The sequence below is a fragment of the Rhinoderma darwinii genome, chromosome 3 (assembly GCF_050947455.1).
Source record: "Rhinoderma darwinii isolate aRhiDar2 chromosome 3, aRhiDar2.hap1, whole genome shotgun sequence".
Lineage (NCBI taxonomy): Eukaryota > Metazoa > Chordata > Amphibia > Anura > Rhinodermatidae > Rhinoderma > Rhinoderma darwinii.
In genome coordinates, this window is record NC_134689.1 from 411,925,249 (window position 1) to 411,942,748 (window position 17,500).

At 32.3% G+C, this 17,500-nt stretch overlaps 19 non-coding genes across 19 annotated transcripts; all 19 read right to left on the reverse strand.

The window, feature by feature from the left end:
* Positions 1–243: 243 nt before the first annotated feature.
* Positions 244–316, reverse strand: TRNAR-UCG (transfer RNA arginine (anticodon UCG)). Its single transcript has one exon. It is a non-coding gene; the product is annotated as a tRNA-Arg (tRNA).
* Positions 317–854: 538 nt separating this feature from the next.
* Positions 855–927, reverse strand: TRNAR-UCG (transfer RNA arginine (anticodon UCG)). The gene has a single exon. It is a non-coding gene; the product is annotated as a tRNA-Arg (tRNA).
* A 538-nt stretch (positions 928–1,465) lies between these two features.
* TRNAR-UCG (transfer RNA arginine (anticodon UCG)) lies at positions 1,466–1,538 on the reverse strand. The gene has a single exon. It is a non-coding gene; the product is annotated as a tRNA-Arg (tRNA).
* An 826-nt stretch (positions 1,539–2,364) lies between these two features.
* Positions 2,365–2,437, reverse strand: TRNAR-UCG (transfer RNA arginine (anticodon UCG)). The gene has a single exon. It is a non-coding gene; the product is annotated as a tRNA-Arg (tRNA).
* A 539-nt stretch (positions 2,438–2,976) lies between these two features.
* Positions 2,977–3,049, reverse strand: TRNAR-UCG (transfer RNA arginine (anticodon UCG)). The gene has a single exon. It is a non-coding gene; the product is annotated as a tRNA-Arg (tRNA).
* Positions 3,050–3,586: 537 nt separating this feature from the next.
* On the reverse strand, positions 3,587–3,659 carry TRNAR-UCG (transfer RNA arginine (anticodon UCG)). The gene has a single exon. It is a non-coding gene; the product is annotated as a tRNA-Arg (tRNA).
* A 537-nt stretch (positions 3,660–4,196) lies between these two features.
* On the reverse strand, positions 4,197–4,269 carry TRNAR-UCG (transfer RNA arginine (anticodon UCG)). Its single transcript has one exon. It is a non-coding gene; the product is annotated as a tRNA-Arg (tRNA).
* A 537-nt stretch (positions 4,270–4,806) lies between these two features.
* TRNAR-UCG (transfer RNA arginine (anticodon UCG)) lies at positions 4,807–4,879 on the reverse strand. The gene has a single exon. It is a non-coding gene; the product is annotated as a tRNA-Arg (tRNA).
* A 537-nt stretch (positions 4,880–5,416) lies between these two features.
* On the reverse strand, positions 5,417–5,489 carry TRNAR-UCG (transfer RNA arginine (anticodon UCG)). Its single transcript has one exon. It is a non-coding gene; the product is annotated as a tRNA-Arg (tRNA).
* A 1,147-nt stretch (positions 5,490–6,636) lies between these two features.
* On the reverse strand, positions 6,637–6,709 carry TRNAQ-UUG (transfer RNA glutamine (anticodon UUG)). The gene has a single exon. It is a non-coding gene; the product is annotated as a tRNA-Gln (tRNA).
* A 538-nt stretch (positions 6,710–7,247) lies between these two features.
* On the reverse strand, positions 7,248–7,320 carry TRNAQ-UUG (transfer RNA glutamine (anticodon UUG)). Its single transcript has one exon. It is a non-coding gene; the product is annotated as a tRNA-Gln (tRNA).
* A 1,759-nt stretch (positions 7,321–9,079) lies between these two features.
* Positions 9,080–9,152, reverse strand: TRNAQ-UUG (transfer RNA glutamine (anticodon UUG)). Its single transcript has one exon. It is a non-coding gene; the product is annotated as a tRNA-Gln (tRNA).
* A 538-nt stretch (positions 9,153–9,690) lies between these two features.
* Positions 9,691–9,763, reverse strand: TRNAR-UCG (transfer RNA arginine (anticodon UCG)). The gene has a single exon. It is a non-coding gene; the product is annotated as a tRNA-Arg (tRNA).
* Positions 9,764–10,300: 537 nt separating this feature from the next.
* Positions 10,301–10,373, reverse strand: TRNAR-UCG (transfer RNA arginine (anticodon UCG)). The gene has a single exon. It is a non-coding gene; the product is annotated as a tRNA-Arg (tRNA).
* A 3,587-nt stretch (positions 10,374–13,960) lies between these two features.
* On the reverse strand, positions 13,961–14,033 carry TRNAQ-UUG (transfer RNA glutamine (anticodon UUG)). Its single transcript has one exon. It is a non-coding gene; the product is annotated as a tRNA-Gln (tRNA).
* A 1,148-nt stretch (positions 14,034–15,181) lies between these two features.
* Positions 15,182–15,254, reverse strand: TRNAQ-UUG (transfer RNA glutamine (anticodon UUG)). The gene has a single exon. It is a non-coding gene; the product is annotated as a tRNA-Gln (tRNA).
* A 537-nt stretch (positions 15,255–15,791) lies between these two features.
* Positions 15,792–15,864, reverse strand: TRNAQ-UUG (transfer RNA glutamine (anticodon UUG)). The gene has a single exon. It is a non-coding gene; the product is annotated as a tRNA-Gln (tRNA).
* Positions 15,865–16,401: 537 nt separating this feature from the next.
* On the reverse strand, positions 16,402–16,474 carry TRNAQ-UUG (transfer RNA glutamine (anticodon UUG)). Its single transcript has one exon. It is a non-coding gene; the product is annotated as a tRNA-Gln (tRNA).
* A 537-nt stretch (positions 16,475–17,011) lies between these two features.
* TRNAQ-UUG (transfer RNA glutamine (anticodon UUG)) lies at positions 17,012–17,084 on the reverse strand. Its single transcript has one exon. It is a non-coding gene; the product is annotated as a tRNA-Gln (tRNA).
* Positions 17,085–17,500: the final 416 nt, after the last annotated feature.

Consider the following 17,500-nt stretch of genomic DNA (forward strand, 5'->3'; position numbering starts at 1 on the left):
CCTTATCCATTTTTGGAAAATGTTGAGTTGTGTGTTATGGTCTATAAATATAGGCATGGATTAAAATCTCACTTCTGGTAACTGCTGACTAGCCATATAAAAATATTCACTATCAATCATGTAGAAATATAGCCTATAACGACACGTATGTCATCAAATTAAGAAAGCATCTAAAACTTAGCTGTTGCAACCAGGAAAGGACTCAAATGCTTAGAAGGTCATCTGAAGAGCACTTAAAAGCTGCAACCATGAAGGGACTCGAACCCTCAATCTTCTGATCCGAAGTCAGACGCCTTATCCATCAGGCCACACGGTCTCACATGTTCCTAATTTTTGGAAAATGTTGAGTTCCTGGAGCCTAGCAGAAAAAGATTTTTTTTATACATTTTTAGGTATTTTGTAAAAATGACCGAGTGCCCAAATTTATAAAAAAAAACATTTTGTTAATATTGTGTATTACAGTACTTAAATATAGGTATGGATTCAAATCTCACTTCTGATAACATTTTCTCAATATTGTGTGTTGTGGTATTTAAATATAGGAGTGAAAAAGTTTTTGTTTTTTTTTAGATATTTACGGGTATTTAGTAAAAATGATCGTGTGCCCAGATTTAAGAATAAATATTTTCACAATATTGTGTGTTATGGTCTATAAATATAGGCATGGATTAAAATCTCACTTCTGGTAACTGCTGACTAGCCATATAAAAATATTCACTATCAATCATGTAGAAATATAGCCTATAACGACACCAAGTATGTCATCAAATTAAGAAAGCATCTAAAACTTAGCTGTTGCAACCAGGAAAGGACTCAAATGCTTAGAAGGTCATCTGAAGAGCACTTAAAAGCTGCAACCATGAAGGGACTCGAACCCTCAATCTTCTGATCCGAAGTCAGACGCCTTATCCATCAGGCCACACGGTCTCACATGTTCCTAATTTTTGGAAAATGTTGAGTTCCTGGAGCCTAGCAGAAAAAGATTTTTTTTATACATTTTTAGGTATTTTGTAAAAATGACCGAGTGCCCAAATTTATAAAAAAAAACATTTTGTTAATATTGTGTATTACAGTACTTAAATATAGGTATGGATTCAAATCTCACTTCTGATAACATTTTCTCAATATTGTGTGTTGTGGTATTTAAATATAGGAGTGAAAAAGTTTTTGTTTTTTTTTAGATATTTACGGGTATTTAGTAAAAATGATCGTGTGCCCAGATTTAAGAATAAATATTTTCACAATATTGTGTGTTATGGTCTATAAATATAGGCATGGATTAAAATCTCACTTCTGGTAACTGCTGACTAGCCATATAAAAATATTCACTATCAATCATGTAGAAATATAGCCTATAACGACACCAAGTATGTCATCAAATTAAGAAAGCATCTAAAACTTAGCTGTTGCAACCAGGAAAGGACTCAAATGCTTAGAAGGTCATCTGAAGAGCACTTAAAAGCTGCAACCATGAAGGGACTCGAACCCTCAATCTTCTGATCCGAAGTCAGACGCCATATCCATTAGGCCACACGGTCTCTCATGTTCCTAATTTTTGGAAAATGTTGAGTTCCTGGAGCCTAGCAGAAAACGATTTTTTTTATACATTTTTAGGTATTTTGTAAAAATGACCGAGTGCCCAAATTTATAAAAAAAAACATTTTGTTAATATTGTGTATTACAGTACTTAAATATAGGTATGGATTCAAATCTCACTTCTGATAACATTTTCTCAATATTGTGTGTTGTGGTATTTAAATATAGGAGTGAAAAAGTTTTGTTTTTTTTTAGATATTTACGGGTATTTAGTAAAAATGATCGTGTGCCCAGATTTAAGAATAAATATTTTCACAATATTGTGTGTTATGGTCTATAAATATAGGCATGGATTAAAATCTCACTTCTGGTAACTGCTGACTAGCCATATAAAAATATTCACTATCAATCATGTAGAAATATAGCCTATAACGACACGTATGTCATCAAATTAAGAAAGCATCTAAAACTTAGCTGTTGCAACCAGGAAAGGACTCAAATGCTTAGAAGTTCATCTGAAGAGCACTTAATAGCTGCAACCATGAAGGGACTCGAACCCTCAATCTTCTGATCCGAAGTCAGACGCCTTATCCATTTTTGGAAAATGTTGAGTTGTGTGTTATGGTCTATAAATATAGGCATGGATTAAAATCTCACTTCTGGTAACTGCTGACTAGCCATATAAAAATATTCACTATCAATCATGTAGAAATATAGCCTATAACGACACGTATGTCATCAAATTAAGAAAGCATCTAAAACTTAGCTGTTGCAACCAGGAAAGGACTCAAATGCTTAGAAGGTCATCTGAAGAGCACTTAAAAGCTGCAACCATGAAGGGACTCGAACCCTCAATCTTCTGATCCGAAGTCAGACGCCTTATCCATCAGGCCACACGGTCTCACATGTTCCTAATTTTTGGAAAATGTTGAGTTCCTGGAGCCTAGCAGAAAAAGATTTTTTTTATACATTTTTAGGTATTTTGTAAAAATGACCGAGTGCCCAAATTTATAAAAAAAAAACATTTTGTTAATATTGTGTATTACAGTACTTAAATATAGGTATGGATTCAAATCTCACTTCTGATAACATTTTCTCAATATTGTGTGTTGTGGTATTTAAATATAGGAGTGAAAAAGTTTTTGTTTTTTTTTAGATATTTACGGGTATTTAGTAAAAATGATCGTATGCCCAGATTTAAGAATAAATATTTTCACAATATTGTGTGTTATGGTCTATAAATATAGGCATGGATTAAAATCTCACTTCTGGTAACTGCTGACTAGCCATATAAAAATATTCACTATCAATCATGTAGAAATATAGCCTATAACGACACCAAGTATGTCATCAAATTAAGAAAGCATCTAAAACTTAGCTGTTGCAACCAGGAAAGGACTCAAATGCTTAGAAGGTCATCTGAAGAGCACTTAAAAGCTGCAACCATGAAGGGACTCGAACCCTCAATCTTCTGATCCGAAGTCAGACGCCATATCCATTAGGCCACACGGTCTCACATGTTCCTAATTTTTGGAAAATGTTGAGTTCCTGGAGCCTAGCAGAAAAAGATTTTTTTTATACATTTTTAGGTATTTTGTAAAAATGACCGAGTGCCCAAATTTATAAAAAAAAACATTTTGTTAATATTGTGTATTACAGTACTTAAATATAGGTATGGATTCAAATCTCACTTCTGATAACATTTTCTCAATATTGTGTGTTGTGGTATTTAAATATAGGAGTAAAAAAGTTTTGTTTTTTTTTAGATATTTACGGGTATTTAGTAAAAATGATCGTGTGCCCAGATTTAAGAATAAATATTTTCACAATATTGTGTGTTATGGTCTATAAATATAGGCATGGATTAAAATCTCACTTCTGGTAACTGCTGACTAGCCATATAAAAATATTCACTATCAATCATGTAGAAATATAGCCTATAAAGACACCAAGTATGTCATCAAATTAAGAAAGCATCTAAAACTTAGCTGTTGCAACCAGGAAAGGACTCAAATGCTTAGAAGGTCATCTGAAGAGCACTTTAAAGCTGCAACCATGAAGGGACTCGAACCCTCAATCTTCTGATCCGAAGTCAGATGCCTTATCCATTAGGCCACACGGTCTCACATGTTCCTAATTTTTGGAAAATGTTGAGTTCCTGGAGCCTAGCAGAAAAAGATTTTTTTTATACATTTTTAGGTATTTTGTAAAAATGACCGAGTGCCCAAATTTATAAAAAAAAACATTTTGTTAATATTGTGTATTACAGTACTTAAATATAGGTATGGATTCAAATCTCACTTCTGATAACATTTTCTCAATATTGTGTGTTGTGGTATTTAAATATAGGAGTGAAAAAGTTTTGTTTTTTTTTAGATATTTACGGGTATTTAGTAAAAATGATCGTGTGCCCAGATTTAAGAATAAATATTTTCACAATATTGTGTGTTATGGTCTATAAATATAGGCATGGATTAAAATCTCACTTCTGGTAACTGCTGACTAGCCATATAAAAATATTCACTATCAATCATGTAGAAATATAGCCTATAACGACACCAAGTATGTCATCAAATTAAGAAAGCATCTAAAACTTAGCTGTTGCAACCAGGAAAGGACTCAAATGCTTAGAAGGTCATCTGAAGAGCACTTAAAAGCTGCAACCATGAAGGGACTCGAACCCTCAATCTTCTGATCCGAAGTCAGACACCTTATCCATTAGGCCACATGGTCTCACATGTTGCTAATTTTTGGAAAATGTTGAGTTCCTGGAGCCTAGCAGAAAAAGTTTTTTTTTATACATTTTTAGGTATTTTGTAAAAATGACCGAGTGCCCAAATTTATAAAAAAAAACATTTTGTTAATATTGTGTATTACAGTACTTAAATATAGGTATGGATTCAAATCTCACTTATGATAACATTTTCTCAATATTGTGTGTTGTGGTATTTAAATATAGGAGTGAAAAAGTTTTGTTTTTTTTTAGATATTTACGGGTATTTAGTAAAAATGATCGTGTGCCCAGATTTAAGAATAAATATTTTCACAATATTGTGTGTTATGGTCTATAAATATAGGCATGGATTAAAATCTCACTTCTGGTAACTGCTGACTAGCCATATAAAAATATTCACTATCAATCATGTAGAAATATAGCCTATAACGACACCAAGTATGTCATCAAATTAAGAAAGCATCTAAAACTTAGCTGTTGCAACCAGGAAAGGACTCAAATGCTTAGAAGGTCATCTGAAGAGCACTTAAAAGCTGCAACCATGAAGGGACTCGAACCCTCAATCTTCTGATCCGAAGTCAGACACCTTATCCATTAGGCCACATGGTCTCACATGTTGCTAATTTTTGGAAAATGTTGAGTTCCTGGAGCCTAGCAGAAAAAGTTTTTTTTTATACATTTTTAGGTATTTTGTAAAAATGACCGAGTGCCCAAATTTATAAAAAAAAACATTTTGTTAATATTGTGTATTACAGTACTTAAATATAGGTATGGATTCAAATCTCACTTATGATAACATTTTCTCAATATTGTGTGTTGTGGTATTTAAATATAGGAGTGAAAAAGTTGTTTTTTTTTTTAGATATTTACGGGTATTTAGTAAAAATTATCGTGTGCCCAGATTTAAGAATAAATATTTTCACAATATTGTGTGTTATGGTCTATAAATATAGGCATGGATTAAAATCTCACTTCTGGTAACTGCTGACTAGCCATATAAAAATATTCACTATCAATCATGTAGAAATATAGCCTATAACGACACCAAGTATGTCATCAAATTAAGAAAGCATCTAAAACTTAGCTGTTGCAACCAGGAAAGGACTCAAATGCTTAGAAGGTCATCTGAAGAGCACTTAAAAGCTGCAACCATGAAGGGACTCGAACCCTCAATCTTCTGATCCGAAGTCAGACGCCTTATCCATTAGGCCACACGGTCTCACATGTTCCTAATTTTTGGAAAATGTTGAGTTCCTGGAGCCTAGCAGAAAAAGATTTTTTTTATACATTTTTAGGTATTTTGTAAAAATGACCGAGTGCCCAAATTTATAAAAAAAACATTTTCTTAATATTGTGTATTACAGTACTTAAATATAGGTATGGATTCAAATCTCACTTCTGATAACATTTTCTCAATATTGTGTGTTGTGGTATTTAAATATAGGAGTGAAAAAGTTTTGTTTTTTTTTAGATATTTACGGGTATTTAGTAAAAATGATCGTGTGCCCAGATTTAAGAATAAATATTTTCACAATATTGTGTGTTATGGTCTATAAATATAGGCATGGATTAAAATCTCACTTCTGGTAACTGCTGACTAGCCATATAAAAATATTCACTATCAATCATGTAGAAATATAGCCTATAAAGACACCAAGTATGTCATCAAATTAAGAAAGCATCTAAAACTTAGCTGTTGCAACCAGGAAAGGACTCAAATGCTTAGAAGGTCATCTGAAGAGCACTTAAAAGCTGCAACCATGAAGGGACTTGAACCCTCAATCTTCTGATCTGAAGTCAGACGCCTTATCCATTAGGCCACACGGTCTCACATATTCCTAATTTTTGGAAAATGTTGAGTTCCTGGAGCCTAGCAGAAAAAGATTTTTTTTATACATTTTTAGGTATTTTGTAAAAATGACCGAGTGCACAGAATTTATAAAAAAAAACATTTTGTTAATATTGTGTATTACAGTACTTAAATATAGGTATGGATTCAAATCTCACTTCTGATAACATTTTCTCAATATTGTGTGTTGTGGTATTTAAATATAGGAGTGAAAAAGTTTTGTTTTTTTTTAGATATTTACGGGTATTTAGTAAAAATGATCGTGTGCCCAGATTTAAGAATAAATATTTTCACAATATTGTGTGTTATGGTCTATAAATATAGGCATGGATTAAAATCTCACTTCTGGTAACTGCTGACTAGCCATATAAAAATATTCACTATCAATCATGTAGAAATATAGCCTATAACGACACCAAGTATGTCATCAAATTAAGAAAGCATCTAAAACTTAGCTGTTGCAACCAGGAAAGGACTCAAATGCTTAGAAGGTCATCTGAAGAGCACTTAAAAGCTGCAACCATGAAGGGACTCGAACCCTCAATCTTCTGATCCAAAGTCAGACGCCTTATCCATTAGGCCACACGGTCTCACATGTTCCTAATTTTTGGAAAATGTTGAGTTCCTGGAGCCTAGCAGAAAAAGATTTTTTTTTATACATTTTTAGGTATTTTGTAAAAATGACCGAGTGCCCAAATTTATAAAAAAAAACATTTTGTTAATATTGTGTATTACAGTACTTAAATATAGGTATGGATTCAAATCTCACTTCTGATAACATTTTCTCAATATTGTGTGTTGTGGTATTTAAATATAGGAGTGAAAAAGTTTTGTTTTTTATTAGATATTTACGGGTATTTAGTAAAAATGATCGTGTGCCCAGATTTAAGAATAAATATTTTCACAATATTGTGTGTTATGGTCTATAAATATAGGCATGGATTAAAATCTCACTTCTGGTAACTGCTGACTAGCCATATAAAAATATTCACTATCAATCATGTAGAAATATAGCCTATAACGACACCAAGTATGTCATCAAATTAAGAAAGCATCTAAAACTTAGCTGTTGCAACCAGGAAAGGACTCAAATGCTTAGAAGGTCATCTGAAGAGCACTTAAAAGCTGCAACCATGAAGGGACTCGAACCCTCAATCTTCTGATCCAAAGTCAGACGCCTTATCCATTAGGCCACACGGTCTCACATGTTCCTAATTTTTGGAAAATGTTGAGTTCCTGGAGCCTAGCAGAAAAAGATTTTTTTTTATACATTTTTAGGTATTTTGTAAAAATGACCGAGTGCCCAAATTTATAAAAAAAAACATTTTGTTAATATTGTGTATTACAGTACTTAAATATAGGTATGGATTCAAATCTCACTTCTGATAACATTTTCTCAATATTGTGTGTTGTGGTATTTAAATATAGGAGTGAAAAAGTTTTGTTTTTTATTAGATATTTACGGGTATTTAGTAAAAATGATCGTGTGCCCAGATTTAAGAATAAATATTTTCACAATATTGTGTGTTATGGTCTATAAATATAGGCATGGATTAAAATCTCACTTCTGGTAACTTCTGACTAGCCATATAAAAATATTCACTATCAATCATGTAGAAATATAGCCTATAAAGACACCAAGTATGTCATCAAATTAAGAAAGCATCTAAAACTTAGCTGTTCCAACCAGGAAAGGACTCAAATGCTTAGAAGGTCATCTGAAGAGCACTTAAAAGCTGCAACCATGAAGGGACTCGAACCCTCAATCTTCTGATCTGAAGTCAGACGCCTTATCCATTAGGCCACACGGTCTCACATATTCCTAATTTTTGGAAAATGTTGAGTTCCTGGAGCCTAGCAGAAAAAGATTTTTTTTATACATTTTTAGGTATTTTGTAAAAATGACCGAGTGCACAGAATTTATAAAAAAAAACATTTTGTTAATATTGTGTATTACAGTACTTAAATATAGGTATGGATTCAAATCTCACTTCTGATAACATTTTCTCAATATTGTGTGTTGTGGTATTTAAATATAGGAGTGAAAAAGTTTTGGTTTTTTTTAGATATTTACGGGTATTTAGTAAAAATGATCGTGTGCCCAGATTTAAGAATAAATATTTTCACAATATTGTGTGTTATGGTCTATAAATATAGGCATGGATTAAAATCTCACTTCTGGTAACTGCTGACTAGCCATATAAAAATATTCACTATCAATCATGTAGAAATATAGCCTATAAAGACACCAAGTATGTCATCAAATTAAGAAAGCATCTAAAACTTAGCTGTTGCAACCAGGAAAGGACTCAAATGCTTAGAAGGTCATCTGAAGAGCACTTAAAAGCTGCAACCATGAAGGGACCTGAACCCTCAATCTTCTGATCCGAAGTCAGACACCTTATCCATTAGGCCACACGGTCTCACATATTCCTAATTTTTGGAAAATGTTGAGTTCCTGGAGCCTAGCAGAAAAAGATTTTTTTTATACATTTTTAGGTATTTTGTAAAAATGACCGAGTGCCCAAATTTATAAAATAAACATTTTCTTAATATTGTGTATTACAGTACTTAAATATAGGTATGGATTCAAATCTCACTTCTGATAACATTTTCTCAATATTGTGTGTTGTGGTATTTAAATATAGGAGTGAAAAAGTTTTTTTTTTTTTTTAGATATTTACGGGTATTTAGTAAAAATGATCGTGTGCCCAGATTTAAGAATAAATATTTTCACAATATTGTGTGTTATGGTCTATAAATATAGGCATGGATTAAAATCTCACTTCTGGTAACTGCTGACTAGCCATATAAAAATATTCACTATCAATCATGTAGAAATATAGCCTATAACGACACCAAGTATGTCATCAAATTAAGAAAGCATCTAAAACTTAGCTGTTGCAACCAGGAAAGGACTCAAATGCTTAGAAGGTCATCTGAAGAGCACTTAAAAGCTGCAACCATGAAGGGACTCGAACCCTCAATCTTCTGATCCAAAGTCAGACGCCTTATCCATTAGGCCACACGGTCTCACATGTTCCTAATTTTTGGAAAATGTTGAGTTCCTGGAGCCTAGCAGAAAAAGATTTTTTTTTATACATTTTTAGGTATTTTGTAAAAATGACCGAGTGCCCAAATTTATAAAAAAAAACATTTTGTTAATATTGTGTATTACAGTACTTAAATATAGGTATGGATTCAAATCTCACTTCTGATAACATTTTCTCAATATTGTGTGTTGTGGTATTTAAATATAGGAGTGAAAAAGTTTTGTTTTTTATTAGATATTTACGGGTATTTAGTAAAAATGATCGTGTGCCCAGATTTAAGAATAAATATTTTCACAATATTGTGTGTTATGGTCTATAAATATAGGCATGGATTAAAATCTCACTTCTGGTAACTTCTGACTAGCCATATAAAAATATTCACTATCAATCATGTAGAAATATAGCCTATAAAGACACCAAGTATGTCATCAAATTAAGAAAGCATCTAAAACTTAGCTGTTCCAACCAGGAAAGGACTCAAATGCTTAGAAGGTCATCTGAAGAGCACTTAAAAGCTGCAACCATGAAGGGACTCGAACCCTCAATCTTCTGATCCGAAGTCAGACGCCTTATCCATTAGGCCACACGGTCTCACATGTTGCTAATTTTTGGAAAATGTTGAGTTCCTGGAGCCTAGCAGAAAAAGTTTTTTTTTATACATTTTTAGGTATTTTGTAAAAATGACCGAGTGCCCAAATTTATAAAAAAAAACATTTTGTTAATATTGTGTATTACAGTACTTAAATATAGGTATGGATTCAAATCTCACTTATGATAACATTTTCTCAATATTGTGTGTTGTGGTATTTAAATATAGGAGTGAAAAAGTTGTTGTTTTTTTTAGATATTTACGGGTATTTAGTAAAAATTATCGTGTGCCCAGATTTAAGAATAAATATTTTCACAATATTGTGTGTTATGGTCTATAAATATAGGCATGGATTAAAATCTCACTTCTGGTAACTGCTGACTAGCCATATAAAAATATTCACTATCAATCATGTAGAAATATAGCCTATAACGACACCAAGTATGTCATCAAATTAAGAAAGCATCTAAAACTTAGCTGTTGCAACCAGGAAAGGACTCAAATGCTTAGAAGGTCATCTGAAGAGCACTTAAAAGCTGCAACCATGAAGGGACTCGAACCCTCAATCTCCTGATCCGAAGTCAGACGCCTTATCCATTAGGCCACACGGTCTCACGTATTCCTAATTTTTGGAAAATGTTGAGTTCCTGGAGCCTAGCAGAAAAAGATTTTTTTTATACATTTTTAGGTATTTTGTAAAAATGACCGAGTGCCCAAATTTATAAAAAAAAACATTTTGTTAATATTGTGTATTACAGTACTTAAATATAGGTATGGATTCAAATCTCACTTCTGATAACATTTTCTCAATATTGTGTGTTGTGGTATTTAAATATAGGAGTGAAAAAGTTTTTGTTTTTTTTAGATATTTACGGGTATTTAGTAAAAATGATGGTGTGCCCAGATTTAAGAATAAATATTTTCACAATATTGTGTGTTATGGTCTATAAATATAGGCATGGATTAAAATCTCACTTCTGGTAACTGCTGACTAGCCATATAAAAATATTCACTATCAATCATGTAGAAATATAGCCTATAACGACACCAAGTATGTCATCAAATTAAGAAAGCATCTAAAACTTAGCTGTTGCAACCAGGAAAGGACTCAAATGCTTAGAAGGTCATCTGAAGAGCACTTAAAAGCTGCAACCATGAAGGGACCCGAACCCTCAATCTTCTGAACCGAAGTCAGAGGCCTTATCCATTAGGCCACACGGTCTCACATGTTCCTAATTTTTGGAAAATGTTGAGTTCCTGGAGCCTAGCAGAAAAAGATTTTTTTTATACATTTTTAGGTATTTTGTAAAAATGACCGAGTGCCCAAATTTATAAAAAAAAACATTTTGTTAATATTGTGTATTACAGTACTTAAATATAGGTATGGATTCAAATCTCACTTCTGATAACATTTTCTCAATATTGTGTGTTGTGGTATTTAAATATAGGAGTGAAAAAGTTTTGTTTTTTTTTAGATATTTACGGGTATTTAGTAAAAATGATCGTGTGCCCAGATTTAAGAATAAATATTTTCACAATATTGTGTGTTATGGTCTATAAATATAGGCATGGATTAAAATCTCACTTCTGGTAACTGCTGACTAGCCATATAAAAATATTCACTATCAATCATGTAGAAATATAGCCTATAAAGACACCAAGTATGTCATCAAATTAAGAAAGCATCTAAAACTTAGCTGTTGCAACCAGGAAAGGACTCAAATGCTTAGAAGGTCATCTGAAGAGCACTTAAAAGCTGCAACCATGAAGGGACCCGAACCCTCAATCTTCTGATCCGAAGTCAGACACCTTATCCATTAGGCCACACAGTCTCACATATTCCTAATTTTTGGAAAATGTTGAGTTCCTGGAGCCTAGCAGAAAAAGATTTTTTTTATACATTTTTAGGTATTTTGTAAAAATGACCGAGTGCCCAAATTTATAAAATAAACATTTTCTTAATATTGTGTATTACAGTACTTAAATATAGGTATGGATTCAAATCTCACTTCTGATAACATTTTCTCAATATTGTGTGTTGTGGTATTTAAATATAGGAGTGAAAAAGTTTTTGTTTTTTTTTAGATATTTACGGGTATTTAGTAAAAATGATCGTGTGCCCAGATTTAAGAATAAATATTTTCACAATATTGTGTGTTATGGTCTATAAATATAGGCATGGATTAAAATCTCACTTCTGGTAACTGCTGACTAGCCATATAAAAATATTCACTATCAATCATGTAGAAATATAGCCTATAACGACACCAAGTATGTCATCAAATTAAGAAAGCATCTAAAACTTAGCTGTTGCAACCAGGAAAGGACTCAAATGCTTAGAAGGTCATCTGAAGAGCACTTAAAAGCTGCAACCATGAAGGGACCCGAACCCTCAATCTTCTGATCCGAAGTCAGAGGCCTTATCCATTAGGCCACACGGTCTCACATGTTCCTAATTTTTGGAAAATGTTGAGTTCCTGGAGCCTAGCAGAAAAAGATTTTTTTTATACATTTTTAGGTATTTTGTAAAAATGACCGAGTGCCCAAATTTATAAAAAAAAACATTTTGTTAATATTGTGTATTACAGTACTTAAATATAGGTATGGATTCAAATCTCACTTCTGATAACATTTTCTCAATATTGTGTGTTGTGGTATTTAAATATAGGAGTGAAAAAGTTTTGTTTTTTTTTAGATATTTACGGGTATTTAGTAAAAATGATCGTGTGCCCAGATTTAAGAATAAATATTTTCACAATATTGTGTGTTATGGTCTATAAATATAGGCATGGATTAAAATCTCACTTCTGGTAACTGCTGACTAGCCATATAAAAATATTCACTATCAATCATGTAGAAATATAGCCTATAAAGACACCAAGTATGTCATCAAATTAAGAAAGCATCTAAAACTTAGCTGTTGCAACCAGGAAAGGACTCAAATGCTTAGAAGGTCATCTGAAGAGCACTTAAAAGCTGCAACCATGAAGGGACCCGAACCCTCAATCTTCTGATCCGAAGTCAGACACCTTATCCATTAGGCCACACGGTCTCACATATTCCTAATTTTTGGAAAATGTTGAGTTCCTGGAGCCTAGCAGAAAAAGATTTTTTTTATACATTTTTAGGTATTTTGTAAAAATGACCGAGTGCCCAAATTTATAAAATAAACATTTTCTTAATATTGTGTATTACAGTACTTAAATATAGGTATGGATTCAAATCTCACTTCTGATAACATTTTCTCAATATTGTGTGTTGTGGTATTTAAATATAGGAGTGAAAAAGTTTTTGTTTTTTTTTAGATATTTACGGGTATTTAGTAAAAATGATCGTGTGCCCAGATTTAAGAATAAATATTTTCACAATATTGTGTGTTATGGTCTATAAATATAGGCATGGATTAAAATCTCACTTCTGGTAACTGCTGACTAGCCATATAAAAATATTCACTATCAATCATGTAGAAATATAGCCTATAACGACACCAAGTATGTCATCAAATTAAGAAAGCATCTAAAACTTAGCTGTTGCAACCAGGAAAGGACTCAAATGCTTAGAAGGTCATCTGAAGAGCACTTAAAAGCTGCAACCATGAAGGGACCCGAACCCTCAATCTTCTGATCCGAAGTCAGACACCTTATCCATTAGGCCACACGGTCTCACATATTCCTAATTTTTGGAAAATGTTGAGTTCCTGGAGCCTAGCAGAAAAAGATTTTTTTTATACATTTTTAGGTATTTTGTAAAAATGACCGAGTGCCCAAATTTATAAAATAAACATTTTCTTAATATTGTGTATTACAGTACTTAAATATAGGTATGGATTCAAATCTCACTTCTGATAACATTTTCTCAATATTGTGTGTTGTGGTATTTAAATATAGGAGTGAAAAAGTTTTTGTTTTTTTTTAGATATTTACGGGTATTTAGTAAAAATGATCGTGTGCCCAGATTTAAGAATAAATATTTTCACAATATTGTGTGTTATGGTCTATAAATATAGGCATGGATTAAAATCTCACTTCTGGTAACTGCTGACTAGCCATATAAAAATATTCACTATCAATCATGTAGAAATATAGCCTATAACGACACCAAGTATGTCATCAAATTAAGAAAGCATCTAAAACTTAGCTGTTGCAACCAGGAAAGGACTCAAATGCTTAGAAGGTCATCTGAAGAGCACTTAAAAGCTGCAACCATGAAGGGACTCGAACCCTCAATCTTCTGATCCAAAGTCAGACGCCTTATCCATTAGGCCACACGGTCTCACATGTTCCTAATTTTTGGAAAATGTTGAGTTCCTGGAGCCTAGCAGAAAAAGATTTTTTTTTATACATTTTTAGGTATTTTGTAAAAATGACCGAGTGCCCAAATTTATAAAAAAAAACATTTTGTTAATATTGTGTATTACAGTACTTAAATATAGGTATGGATTCAAATCTCACTTCTGATAACATTTTCTCAATATTGTGTGTTGTGGTATTTAAATATAGGAGTGAAAAAGTTTTGTTTTTTATTAGATATTTACGGGTATTTAGTAAAAATGATCGTGTGCCCAGATTTAAGAATAAATATTTTCACAATATTGTGTGTTATGGTCTATAAATATAGGCATGGATTAAAATCTCACTTCTGGTAACTTCTGACTAGCCATATAAAAATATTCACTATCAATCATGTAGAAATATAGCCTATAAAGACACCAAGTATGTCATCAAATTAAGAAAGCATCTAAAACTTAGCTGTTCCAACCAGGAAAGGACTCAAATGCTTAGAAGGTCATCTGAAGAGCACTTAAAAGCTGCAACCATGAAGGGACTCGAACCCTCAATCTTCTGATCTGAAGTCAGACGCCTTATCCATTAGGCCACACGGTCTCACATGTTCCTAATTTTTGGAAAATGTTGAGTTCCTGGAGCCTAGCAGAAAAAGATTTTTTTTATACATTTTTAGGTATTTTGTAAAAATGACCGAGTGCCCAAATTTATAAAAAAAAACATTTTGTTAATATTGTGTATTACAGTACTTAAATATAGGTATGGATTCAAATCTCACTTCTGATAACATTTTCTCAATATTGTGTGTTGTGGTATTTAAATATAGGAGTGAAAAAGTTTTTGTTTTTTTTAGATATTTACAGGTATTTAGTAAAAATGATGGTGTGCCCAGATTTAAGAATAAATATTTTCACAATATTGTGTGTTATGGTCTATAAATATAGGCATGGATTAAAATCTCACTTCTGGTAACTGCTGACTAGCCATATAAAAATATTCACTATCAATCATGTAGAAATATAGCCTATAACGACACCAAGTATGTCATCAAATTAAGAAAGCATCTAAAACTTAGCTGTTGCAACCAGGAAAGGACTCAAATGCTTAGAAGGTCATCTGAAGAGCACTTAAAAGCTGCAACCATGAAGGGACTCGAACCCTCAATCTTCTGATCCAAAGTCAGACGCCTTATCCATTAGGCCACACGGTCTCACATGTTCCTAATTTTTGGAAAATGTTGAGTTCCTGGAGCCTAGCAGAAAAAGATTTTTTTTATACATTTTTAGGTATTTTGTAAAAATGACCGAGTGCCCAAATTTATAAAAAAAAACATTTTGTTAATATTGTGTATTACAGTACTTAAATATAGGTATGGATTCAAATCTCACTTCTGATAACATTTTCTCAATATTGTGTGTTGTGGTATTTAAATATAGGAGTGAAAAAGTTTTTGTTTTTTTTAGATATTTACAGGTATTTAGTAAAAATGATGGTGTGCCCAGATTTAAGAATAAATATTTTCACAATATTGTGTGTTATGGTCTATAAATATAGGCATGGATTAAAATCTCACTTCTGGTAACTGCTGACTAGCCATATAAAAATATTCACTATCAATCATGTAGAAATATAGCCTATAACGACACCAAGTATGTCATCAAATTAAGAAAGCATCTAAAACTTAGCTGTTGCAACCAGGAAAGGACTCAAATGCTTAGAAGGTCATCTGAAGAGCACTTAAAAGCTGCAACCATGAAGGGACTCGAACCCTCAATCTTCTGATCCAAAGTCAGACGCCTTATCCATTAGGCCACACGGTCTCACATGTTCCTAATTTTTGGAAAATGTTGAGTTCCTGGAGCCTAGCAGAAAAAGATTTTTTTTATAAATTTTTAGGTATTTTGTAAAAATGACCGAGTGCCCAAATTTATAAAAAAAAACATTTTGTTAATATTGTGTATTACAGTACTTAAATATAGGTATGGATTCAAATCTCACTTCTGATAACATTTTCTCAATATTGTGTGTTGTGGTATTTAAATATAGGAGTGAAAAAGTTTTTGTTTTTTTTAGATATTTACAGGTATTTAGTAAAAATGATGGTGTGCCCAGATTTAAGAATAAATATTTTCACAATATTGTGTGTTATGGTCTATAAATATAGGCATGGATTAAAATCTCACTTCTGGTAACTGCTGACTAGCCATATAAAAATATTCACTATCAATCATGTAGAAATATAGCCTATAACGACACCAAGTATGTCATCAAATTAAGAAAGCATCTAAAACTTAGCTGTTGCAACCAGGAAAGGACTCAAATGCTTAGAAGGTCATCTGAAGAGCACTTAAAAGCTGCAACCATGAAGGGACTCGAACCCTCAATCTTCTGATCCAAAGTCAGACGCCTTATCCATTAGGCCACACGGTCTCACATGTTCCTAATTTTTGGAAAATGTTGAGTTCCTGGAGCCTAGCAGAAAAAGATTTTTTTTATACATTTTTAGGTATTTTGTAAAAATGACCGAGTGCCCAAATTTATAAAAAAAAACATTTTGTTAATATTGTGTATTACAGTACTTAAATATAGGTATGGATTCAAATCTCACTTCTGATAACATTTTCTCAATATTGTGTGTTGTGGTATTTAAATATAGGAGTGAAAAAGTTTTTGTTTTTTTTAGATATTTACAGGTATTTAGTAAAAATGATGGTGTGCCCAGATTTAAGAATAAATATTTTCACAATATTGTGTGTTATGGTCTATAAATATAGGCATGGATTAAAATCTCACTTCTGGTAACTGCTGACTAGCCATATAAAAATATTCACTATCAATCATGTAGAAATATAGCCTATAACGACACCAAGTATGTCATCAAATTAAGAAAGCATCTAAAACTTAGCTGTTGCAACCAGGAAAGGACTCAAATGCTTAGAAGGTCATCTGAAGAGCACTTAAAAGCTGCAACCATGAAGGGACTCGAACCCTCAATCTTCTGATCCAAAGTCAGACGCCTTATCCATTAGGCCACACGGTCTCACATGTTCCTAATTTTTGGAAAATGTTGAGTTCCTGGAGCCTAGCAGAAAAAGATTTTTTTTATAAATTTTTAGGTATTTTGTAAAAATGACCGAGTGCCCAAATTTATAAAAAAAAACATTTTGTTAATATTGTGTATTACAGTACTTAAATATAGGTATGGATTCAAATCTCACTTCTGATAACATTTTCTCAATATTGTGTGTTGTGGTATTTAAATATAGGAGTGAAAAAGTTTTTGTTTTTTTTAGATATTTACGGGTATTTAGTAAAAATGATCGTGTGCCCAGATTTAAGAATAAATATTTTCACAATATTGTGTGTTATGGTCTATAAATATAGGCATGGATTAAAATCTCACTTCTGGTAACTGCTGACTAGCCATATAAAAATATTCACTATCAATCATGTAGA